Below are 11,805 nucleotides of genomic sequence, written 5' to 3'. Positions count from 1 at the left end.
GATGGTTACCATCTACTGGGTCACATCAGCAGTAGAGTTCTAGAGGGCTACCGGGAACTGGAGCCAGAACCCAGCCTCCTCACAGATGTGCAGGGAGCAGTGACATTTATTTTCACTACCTCACCAGAGAAGACAACCAGAAAGTTAGAGAGTCAAAACAAACTACTGCTGGATTTAAAAAGAGACAGAAGTCTCAAAACCAGCCAAAAGAACTCCCCCAATTATGTACATAAATGGTTGAATTCTCTTGGGACTAGCGTGAGCATTCTATAACAAAGGTGGGGCTCATTCGCCCCACCTTCCCCTCCTTTAGGTGTGCACCATTGATCATAGTACAGTGTACACTTGGGGGTGATTTTGGATGTCATGGGGTTCAAATCCTGGTCGGCAATGCTGTTCATATGGTTTTCTCAATTCCATATGATTGTAATGAATTAAACCAGGTCAACTAATCATCACTGGAACATAATAAAGGAACTATAGAATACCTATTGGCCCATACAATGCAACTCCTATTTATATTGATATAAACAGGGGCTCCCTCACATGGTTCAATAGGCCTATTTGAGGTAGCTCCTATATATCTAGATATAAATAGGAGCTGCATCATATGAGCCTATTTATGTGTATTTATATCACTCCTGATATACATACAATCGATAGTCTAGACATCCAAGGTCAATATATATCCTGACGGGCCTAACAGCATGCAGAAATGAACCCTCGGGGGAGCAGCTCTCAAATTCATACGGGGAGGGGATGTTATGATAACCCCTACCCCTGCAAAAAGAGGCCCTCAACAGAAGGGGACAGAACTACTTTGAGTCAAAGGGAACCCAACGGACTCCCCTAAGTTCTGGAAGCCAACGGCAACGGCATTGGAGCAGTGCCGGCATCCATGCCCATTACCCCAAAAAGAGTAGAAAAGCAGTTTCCAGAGAAAATGCTTCATAAAAAACCTGCCTTGAAAGTAATGAAACACCATTTTCTGGGTGAGCCCTGGAGGCTCCCTGGAGCTATCAGGCTAATGTGTGATATATTAGATCAGGGCATTTGTCTATAGAGTTCAGCCTACCGGGGACCATGAGCCAGAATCTGCCCCCCCCCCCCCATCAGAAAGGTTTCAGGGAGCAATGGTCCTGGAAATCCCCCTTTCCCATGGCTGGGGTTTTTCTTATCTGCCATCGACCGGGGTTAGGCATCCAGAAAGGTAGGCACAACAAAACAAACCCCCGAATGGTGAAAAAAGAACTGTACAACTAAAAATTGAAAAAGAGAGGTAGACCCTCCTTCCAATCCCTAGGAAACTAACAAACAAGCAAACGTCACACTCCACTAAAATGCCACTCGTCCGCGCAACCCTCCAGTTCGGAAGCTAAGTATTAAGAAACTCGAAAAACTGCCGACCGGAGGGGGGGAGGGAGGGTTGCCAGGGAGCCTCCGGCGCTCATCCATTAAATGAAGTCTCATTACATTCAATGCTGGTTTTCTGTGGGGAGCCATTTGGCTCCCTGGAGTTACATAACCAAAGATAAGGAAAAGCGGGGATTTATCTGGGAGGTGGCCGCCATACACTCCTCAACAAGAAGTCGAGACAACTGGCTGCAACCTGCGACCCAAAGCAACACAGGAACCCACAGGAGCAAGAACGTTAACCAAATATCGAGTGGCCAGGATCCTGTTCGACCTCCAAAATCCTCGTGCCCGAATATCAGCCCAGGACATGTTGCCAACCATGGCAGTCAATGCAGCAAACCTCCTAATGGCATGGGCACGAGGATAGACCGCAGGCTGGCCAGACTTAATAATCTTGCAGACGACCTGGGAGACACGAGTCCTGGAACAGCATACGATGGAAACCAGATCGCCCCAAAGCGCATTCCCTAACCACCAAAGCCGAACTGCGCAGGTAACGGCAAAGAGCCGCAACCGGACACAACACATGATGCACCCCTGGCATGCTGACCAACCAAGCATCATTGATTCAAGGACCCCTCCGGAAAGCAGCCGTCTCGTTCTTCGCAAGAAAAGGAGGAGAAGGCTGCAACGGAACAAACCAACCACCAGAACCAAAAGAGAAGAAACCCCTGTGCCAGAAGAGAGCATGCAGCTCACCGACCCAACTCCCCGAGGCCAATGTCAAAAGAAACAGAGAATCGGAAAAGCAATCTTGAACTGAAGGGGCCACCACAAACCGAGGAGAGGAAAGATAGGAGGGCACCTTATCCAAGGATCAGGATGGCTCAGGTGGTGCGTGAGCAGGCTGGAGGTGAAACAAAGCACGAGAAAGCTTACAGAATGGGGCAGAAGTAACATTCACCCCGAATACAAGCTGAAGCGGCTCTGCCAGTGCCGCACGAGATGAGGCAACAGTATTAGGCATTAAATGATGGTCCTGAAAGCCGAGACAAAAAGGACAAGACAACCCGATCTGAAATAGAAGACAACCTATGAAGAGAGAAAATGGCAAAAAGAATGCCAGTAAACTTCATACTGTTGCCAAGACGAAGCTCTCGGGTGGGACACCATCAACAAAGCCACCTAATCATAATACAATTGGTGTTAAACCCACGTCAAAAAGACCAGACGCGAAGAGCAGAGGAGAAGACCGAACCAGCTGTGTACTGGACTGGTCCAACTAACTGGAAGAGGCAGAGGTGCGGAAAATGCCCCAGGTTGCACACCGAGCAAGCAGCACCTGGAACGAAGGCTGGGCCAGCCACCAAGGGGCCACGAGGACTACTCTCCCTTGGTAGGACTCCAACTAAACCAGAACCCAAAGCAACAGCTGGACCAGGGGGATGAGGTACAGGTAACCCCACCTCGACCAGTTCCGCTGAAAGGCATCCACCGCGACAGCCTTGCAGTTGGGGAAGGCATGTCTCAAGAACACTTAGCTGAAATAACAGTGGAACCTGCACAACAGATAGGTGATTCAGGAACCCTACAGCAGTCATGTGGTCTTGAGGACTCAAGCCTTGGAGGGTGAGGGGCCCCTTTCTCCTCCTCTGCAAACAAGTGGGGAAGGTGGGTTGAATGAGCACACACTAGTTTTGAGAGATTTGATTATTTGTTTACATAGGTGGTGGAGTTCACCAGGTGGATTGTGAGGCTTTGGTCTCTTTTGAACCCAGCAGCTTTTGTTCTGGTTCACTGGCTTTCTGGATGCCTTCTCAAGTGAGGTGAAATCTTCTCCCAGGGCCTCTTTGAGGGGGGGGGGGCCAGGTTCTGGCTCTGGTCTTCGGTAGGCCTAAGAACTCCATGGCTCATTCAACCTAGTAGTTGGGAGCCATCTCATTGAGACAGCTTTAGGAAGCCACAAGAGGCCACCCCCTCAGAAAACCTGTCTGTCAGGTCAGTAAGTCAAGATTCAGCAAGGTAAGTCCAGTCCAGCCAATCACCCTACTTCAATACAGTCCAGGCAATTTTGCCAAATCAGTTCAGATCAGTTCAGTCTAGTCAGCCACCCATGTCCAGTCCTATCTCACTATCACATACTTTACTATGAAAAGAAAATAGAATATTGCATGCAAAATATGTATACAAACTCAAATTGTATATTTCATTGTAAATAACAACTACAAATATGGTGTTGAAAGTAATGACACATCCCTTTCTAAGCAGTCTCTCAATAGTTTTCCTTTGGCTTAGGCATTGACACCACTAAGATATTATGAATAATGCCAAACTTTTGGGTAACCTTTTCTACTTATGACGACAAGGACTCTCCAATGTCTTGTCCCTTGCAAATTAGGCAGCAAACATGTGATCACAGATTAATTCCCAACTGAGAAAAATTGCCTGCTATAATACAGAACAATATTTCAAAATACTGTATTTAAACTCCCTTTGAATTGCCAAGAAAATTTCTAAAACTACTGATGTACCCACTATTCAGTTACCTTAGGCACCACCAGATCGCAGCCCTACAGACAAGAGAGTTGGTGAAGGATGCCTCATACTGAAGTCAATTCAGTCTATTCCTGTAGACTTGGAAAGACATGAATTAAATGGTGAGAATAAGGAGCTACAAAAGGGCCACTCAGAAAGGGTCATTTCATTACTATCAACTTTTTATTTCTGAACTGGCCCTCTCAGTAGCTCTCCTTTGATTCCTCCCCACACTAATTTTAAAAAGAAAGAACAGACAAAACAACAAATAAATTATTGGGCGACTTACTAGAGGAACATCAGACAGAATATAAGCCACTGAAATGAAATGACAGCAGATGTCAGGCTGAAATCTGGAAAATATCTGGATGAGAGACCACAATTAGACCTCCATGAACGCTTGTTCATGGTCATGAATACAGGGAACAAGGCTGACGACTCGTGCTTCCTTAAGTCATGGACAGGGTAAGTCAGAGACAGGGTAATAATCTGATTAAATTTTGCTACCCGACAATTGATTTGTGATGGGAGAGCCTACATGCAAGTAACATTGTACAAGGATTTAGAAACAACACCAAAGAATTGATTTCCCTGGCAACCTATGGATAAAGCAGACTGCAGCAACAGGATAGTGTGTGATGGAAACCAAGATGAATAACCAGATTTCAATCAAACAAGGACTGTAGTGAAATTCAGTGACACATTCTAGTGAGGAGGGATAGGGCAGTATGAAGGCAAAAAAACAATCACCAGGATCAAAGAATAATGAACCCTACCAACAACAGACAGCATGCAAGTTTCCATATCCAGTATTCCAAGTATGCCTGAATGATAATCGAATAGAGACAGAGCTGGCATAGAACTTGATATGTCAGCCTGGTGAAAGTCCTGAGTGCTAGGTTAAGTCCAAAGGAAAGTGCCCAGTGCCACCTGGTGGTCAATGAATAAGTTGGACAGTCAGTGCTTCGAAAGTTTCGGAATGTTTCTTGTAACTCAGCAGAGCCAAGAATTGTTCGGAGGGAGTTTGAGGGTTTTGAAGTATTTGTGTCATAACAGGCAGTTATTCTTGGTTTAGGATTAACCTTTTGTGCCTAAGTAAAGGGGAGCTACTGAGGGTAATGGGTTCAGAAAAATCAGTAGTAATACTTAATGTTAAGCATACATACCACATCATCCTGAGAATGTTGACTGCTGCTTTCATGGTTGTTCTCGACATTATTGTGCTTTGCCTTCCTCTGATGAAAAAAAAAAACAGTGTTGAATGTAATGAATGCCATTTTCTGGGTGAGACCTGGAGAGTTCCCAGAATATCCAGCTGATATGGATATATTAGCCTTCTGGCATCAGTCAATGTGCATCAAGTTCTTGCCTACCAGGGCCCACGAGCCAGAACCTGGCCCCTCTCAGAGAGACACGAGGAGCAATGGCCTATATAATTCCCCATGTCGTTGGAGCATTCTATATCTGCCATCGACTGGGTATGGCACCCAGAAAGGTAGGCGCTCCAAAACAAACCCCTATTCTGGTGAAAATATTGCTGCCGAAATGGGAAGGGGGGTTGCACAGACAGTGGCATGGTAACATGATGACATCATGCTCGTTTGCTAATTTTCGTTTAGGGAGTTCTGTCCACTCATTCGGCTTTCGGTAGCAATATTTTCACCAGAATAGGGGTTTGTTTTGGGATGCCTACCTGTCTGGGTGCCAGACCTGGTCGATGGCAGACAGAATGCTCCCAACCTCATGGGGGTTTCTATAGGCCATTGCTCCTTGTGCCTTTCTGAGGGGGGCCAGGTAAGCAAGAACTCCATACACATTGACTGATGCCAGAAAGCTAATATATCCATATCAGCCTAGATAGCTTCAGGGAGCCGACGAGGCTCTCCCAGAAATATTATTAGAAGCTAAAATATACACTTAAAAGCTTATCTTGCTACTTTAACTTTTTACTTTACATGAAACAGTAGTGTACAGTTAATTTCAAACACAGAACATACTTAAAGTACAGGATACTATATGTGTGTAATTACAAACTGCAATTGTAAGTGGCTGATTGTATCACAAAAAAGAGCAATACTCATCATATACTCACTAGTCTTCCAGTTCTATGGAACATTATATTAATATTTTACAAAAGTACACACGAAAGTTATGGTTTCTGCACACAATAGGTTGCTAATTATTGGAGCACATCCTATATGTCTAAATTTTGCAACCATAAAATATATTTTCTAATACAGTACCTGTATTTCTTTTTTATGCAGTATTTTGATTCTTCGGCTTCTCTTTGTGCCCTCTCATTGTTGTGTAAGAAATTTTAGACATGATTCAAGATCAGACAAAGAAAATCAAAGGTCTCATATGAGAGACCTTGAGTTTTTTTTTAAATTAGATCAGTGCTCACAGAACCTCTGTGCAAGTAACATGTCACCCTCTACTGCTTTGCCACACTACTGCCTTGTGACTTAAAGATAATCAAGGTTTTCATGAATGAACTTGTGCAACTATTGCAAATAGATTCAGTGTGGTATTTCATTCACCTGGACACTTGAAAATAACATTTCATTCACCTGGACACTTGAAACCTTGAACCCACTAATCCCAGGCACGGGAGACAGTCGCCTCAGTTGATAGAGCAGCCGTCTCCCATGGATGGGGTCAGTGGTTCAAACTCCTCATACCCAGGTGAATGAAATAAATTTGTACATATGCCTGGCTCCTCCTGTTCTTGAGTTTGGTGCTGAATTTACTGCCTCTTTGTTCACCAAGCTACCATCTTGTCCTCCTTATGGACACAACGATGGGGCTCCAGCTCTCGGTTCACAGCCAACACACCCAGGTAATCTGGCTACAACCTGGACATAGTTGAGCTGTTGGCAGAAGTCTGCGTGTTCTCCAGAACACCTAATGAAGTCTATCTGCCACTCAAAATTGTGGGTCAAACTATTGTACTGGGTTTTGGTTCAGAAGGATAGTTCAAGGTCAGAGCTAAAGGTCAGCAGGACTTCACCTTATGAAGGATGAGCAGCAAGTGACTCATTTTCCACTTAGATAGCAATCTAGGTGGACCAATAGGAGTCCAGGATAAGGATGGAGGGAGGGGGGGTTTGTGTGTTTATGGGGCTTGCCTCCTATTGGTTGGACATCCTGTTTTTCAGAATGTTGGTGTTTCTCGTGACATTGTGATTTTTATGGATGCCATCTTGTTCCCGAAGATTCCATGGTTATACGTAATGTTTACATCCAGCCAGCTTCCTTAATATGCAAATCTGTGGCGTGAAATTGTTAAAACTTGCTCTCTGTTCCTTTTAGATGCGGGCTCAAATATGTATGACTCTCTAGGTGAAGCCAAATGAGTACACATGCATGCAGTGGACCAAAACTATTACATTTCAGGAAAGTTTTGAAACTAACAAATTGAGAATGTTCAGTAGAGTAAATTATAAATTACAAGAAATACAGTCAAACTTGAACAAAGTATCCTGAATTTAAAACTAGTGACTGTGGCATACTAGAGAATTTGCAGTAATTTGCAAGCAAAAAATAAGCACAATAAATATTAAATTAAATACATAAAAATTACATAACTGATTGGGCACTGGTAGGTAGAATTATTATGAAATAATTACCTGCTTTGACTTTCCTCCTTCAGCCATCTTGAACCCCCCAGATCTTGTCTGAAATTTTTGTTCACACTTAAGAGATTATGTTTTACTGTTTTGTAGTAAAACCAACAACATATTATTAATTATTATTAATATAATTAATAAGTATTATTATAATTAATAAGTATTATTATAATTAATAATTGTTATTAATGTAATTAATAATTATTAATGTAATTATTAATATAATTCTTATTATAAAATTATTATTATATGTGCACCATCTGCACTGTATATACAGTAGTATTTTTAAATAAAAATAATGCCGTTTTGGCATTTTGTGCTCTAAAAGATATTGACCCATTTTTTAGAAAGTGCAGTGCTCTGTCAGGAGTAACTTGGAAAATCATCCAAATGCAGCCTGTAGCAGCCCCATTAGAAACAACAACAATAATAATAATAATAATAATAATAATAATAATAATAATAATAATAATAATGCTTAATAATAATAATAAATTTTATTGATAAGAAGGTGTAGAGAAAGAACATAAACAGAAGGGACAATTGTAGGGACAGGACTTACAAATGAAGCCACTAATGCACAAAGCATCTTGAACAAAACTTTAGAATAATTTAAATAACAAAATATTTAAAGATATAAAGAGGTAAACACTTAAAGAGAAGCTAATATAAGTGAGAATATTCAAGAAATATTACAAATGATAACCAATATAAAGGTGATACTTAATGATAAAAGACATAGACTATTAAAAGACATTTTTTTTTCCAATTACATTTGACACTGCTCACGTCTCCTCTTCCCACCACTCCTCCACACTACACAACAAACTTCAACGCCTGATCTCCAACAGTCCTTGGGCCAAATACTCTCTCTCTGACTGTGTTACCAACCTTTCGTCCTACTCTCTTTCTAAGCACCAGCAAGAACTTCTTGGTCTTGGTCTGTCTTTTGCTACTTCCCCTGGCCCACGCTGTGGCATTGATCTCATTAGTTCCTTTGACAGGTTTGTCAATTCTAACTCTAGTACTCTTTCGACCTGTCTGCCTTTAGAGGGGCCCTTATCCCCGTTCTTGACAGCTTGTTTTCTAAAAATAACCACCTTCCTCGTCGCTTCCAGCTTGCCCTTGCCTCCCTAAAATCTAACAACTCTATTCTTATCCTTCCTTCCGACAAAGGCAATTCGGTGGTTGTCCTTGACCGTGAGGACTACCTCCGAAAAGCAGATGTCTTGCTCTCTGACTCTCGCACTTATGGTTCTCTGACTTCTAACCCTTTGGATCGCCTCAAAACTTCCTTTAACCGCAAACTAAGACAGCTCTCTAGTCTTTGCCCTCCTGACTTTGATCTCATTAAACGTTTCCGTGTCATCTGCCCTTCTCTTCCTTATTTCTATGGTCTTCCTAAGACTCATAAACCTGGTGTTCCTCTTCGTCCTATTATTTCTTCACGGGGCTCTGTCAGCTATCCTCTTGCCTCCTGGCTCGCTAAAACCCTGACACCTTACCTTGGCACTTTTTTCCCCTGCCCACCTTCGCCACTCTCAGGACTTCATAGAAAGACTGCGCCTGCAACCCTCTTGTAAGATGCTTAGTCTTGATGTCGACTCTCTGTTCACTAATGTTCCGCTCGATGACGTTCTCTCTTTCCTTAGACAGAAGGCGTCAGAGGGCCTCCTTCCTCTCCCACTTCCCACTGACGTTTTCCTCGATCTCATTAGACTCTGTGTTGAATCTAACTCTTTCTCTTTCAACGGTAAATATTACACTCAAACTTTCGGTGTCGCTATGGGTTCCCCTCTCTCCCCTGTTCTTGCTAATTTGTACATGGAATACTTCGAAACTATTCTTCTTCCTTCTATTGATACTCGTCCCTCTCTCTGGCTTCGCTATGTTGATGACATTCTTGCTTTATGGCCTCATGACCTTAATCTTTTCCAGCCTTTCCTCGCCTCTCTTAACAATCTGGCTTCTTCTATCCATTTCAAAGTTGAGTGGGAATCTAATTCCCTCCTTCCTTTTCTTGATGTTCATGTTCACAGCTCTGTGTCTGGGTTCTCTTTCTCTGTCTACCGTAAACCCATGCATAGTGGCATGTACATTCACTTCTTTTCCTACCATCCTCCTTCTGTTAAGAAAAGTGTCCTCGTCTCTCTCTTCCTCCGCGCTCTACGCATCAGCGACCCTCAGTTTCTTGATTCTGAAATTGCCTTTATCTACAAATCATTCTCTCGCCTTGGTTATCCTTTGCATTTCATCAACTGTGCCTACTCTCAAGCTAAACGAAATTTCTTTCGTCCTAAACCTGCTTCCAACACTAGTAGCACTGTACTATGCCTTCCCTTCATATCTGAACTCAAAACTTTTACCAATACCTTTCGTCCTCTTGACATTAAACTCGCCTTTCGACAAACTAACACACTTCGTAGCAATCTAGTTCACACTGATCCTCCTGCTTCTAATGCTGCTGGTGTCTACTCTATTTCCTGTTCATCTTGTCCTCTCCAATACTTTGGCGAAACTGGCCGTACACTGAATGACAGACTTAAGAACACAAGAGAAGTGTTAAGTCTGCAGACACTAACAATGCTCTCTTCTGCCATGTGAGGGATTCTAATCATCGCATTGATTGGTCTTCCTCCAAAATAATCTTTCCTGCCTCTACTCTACACAGACGCCGTCTTGTAGAATCGGCTCTTATACACAATGTACCCAACATGAACTTGAGTCCTGGCTTTGTTGCTGTGGACTCTTCCCTTTCACAGTATATACTCAAATGCTCTAATCTTTCTAACTAACGTGACTTAACATAAGCTTACCCCTTCCATTTATCTTTCTTTCTCTTTCCTTTTCTTTCTCTCTTCTCCCTTTTTTCTGTTCATTGTCTTCTCCTACGCTATCTTCTCCCTTGCTATCCTCTTCTTATTTCTATTACTATCTCCTTCGGTGGTTATAATGGGAGCTGCCTCGTATGGGCCAATAGGCCTTCTGCAGTTCTCATTATTACTACTAACCCCTACACCTTACTTTCCTCCTCAGCTCTCTCTTGCCTATTTATTGCCTGTCCCTACCTCCTCATCACAATCGACTTGAGAATGGTCCAGGACGGACCGGAATGTCGTCGTCCCTTCAACTTCTAGTGTGTGGTCTGGTCAACATACTTCAGCCACGTTATTGTGACTCATCGCCTGCACATAGACTATTACATTATGAAATCTGTAGTTCTAGTAATGGTAGAGTATGGTAACCACACATCACCATTACATCTAGTAGTGGTAATGTGTGGTTTGGCCATAAATGGTACAGTAGTTTTTAACATTAATAACACAGAAAATGCACTGTGTAATTTAGTAAAGCTAGTAGAACATAACAGAGTAAATTAGTAAAATTAAATGGTTTAATGATGCAAACACTTAAAAATAAACAAGATCATGTAGAACTTCAGTAAGCAATTTTACAAATGTAGATACATGTACAATAATTAGATGACAATGAAGAAATGACAAATTTAAATAAAAATTTAAGAAACACAAAAAGGCCTTGGAGTCAGGACCCATCATTCGCTGAAAGTTGCATAATAGGTAGGAGCAGCAGTAAAAAGAAGCTACCCAAATTCTAGGAATAATCAAGCATACCTTTACTTAAAGGAAAAGGTGGTGGTGATTTAACTGCATAAATCTCTCGTGCTTGGATTACTGTATCCAAGCATTGAGACCTCATCTTCAGGAAATAGCTGGCTTGTAGAAAGTACAACACTAAGCAACCAAAATCATTACAAAACTATGTCAACTCTCATATCAGGAATTATTGAGGGCCTCAGAATTAACAACACTGCAAACCAGGCATGACAGTGTGGATCTCATCAAAATCTTTAAATACTGTACTGAATATTTTGGAGGATGTTGATCCAGACAATTTCTTCAAAAGGCCAGATGTAACACAAATAAGGAGCAATGGTTTCAAGCTCAACAAGCCACAATGCAGGACTGAAAACAGGAGATGCTTTTTCACCCACGGTTATAAACCCACAGAACCTCCTACCTGCCACAGCTGTAAATGCCAAAACTGTTAAATTTTAAAAATCCATCTGGAAAAATTCATCAGGGCAAATAGGGTGCACCTTTGACAAGTTGCCGGTATCCTGTCTTCATTGAGGCCACTAATGTTAGTGGCCCTCAGGTAAATTCAGATAAAATATTTTCCTGAATTATATCGATTATTTATAATCAATAAAATTTCGTATCCTGGCGGGGGAGGATTGACTCTGTGTCAGTACTGAACTGTAGCC

General features: G+C 42.2%; 1 long non-coding RNA gene across 1 annotated transcript in view; it reads right to left on the bottom strand.

The window, feature by feature from the left end:
- Positions 1–5,029: 5,029 nt before the first annotated feature.
- The window catches only part of LOC138351303 (uncharacterized), an 8,095-nt gene continuing 1,319 nt past the window's right edge, over positions 5,030–11,805 (bottom strand). The window contains exons 2-3 of the long non-coding RNA XR_011222400.1: positions 7,521–7,568; positions 5,030–5,126 (exon numbers count right to left, since the gene is read on the bottom strand). This is a non-coding gene — a long non-coding RNA (uncharacterized lncRNA). The remainder of the gene's footprint in view (positions 5,127–7,520; positions 7,569–11,805) is intronic.

Source organism: Procambarus clarkii, chromosome 49 (assembly GCF_040958095.1).
Source record: "Procambarus clarkii isolate CNS0578487 chromosome 49, FALCON_Pclarkii_2.0, whole genome shotgun sequence".
NCBI classification, from domain to species: domain Eukaryota; kingdom Metazoa; phylum Arthropoda; class Malacostraca; order Decapoda; family Cambaridae; genus Procambarus; species Procambarus clarkii.
This window is presented reverse-complemented; position numbering and strand designations above follow the sequence as displayed.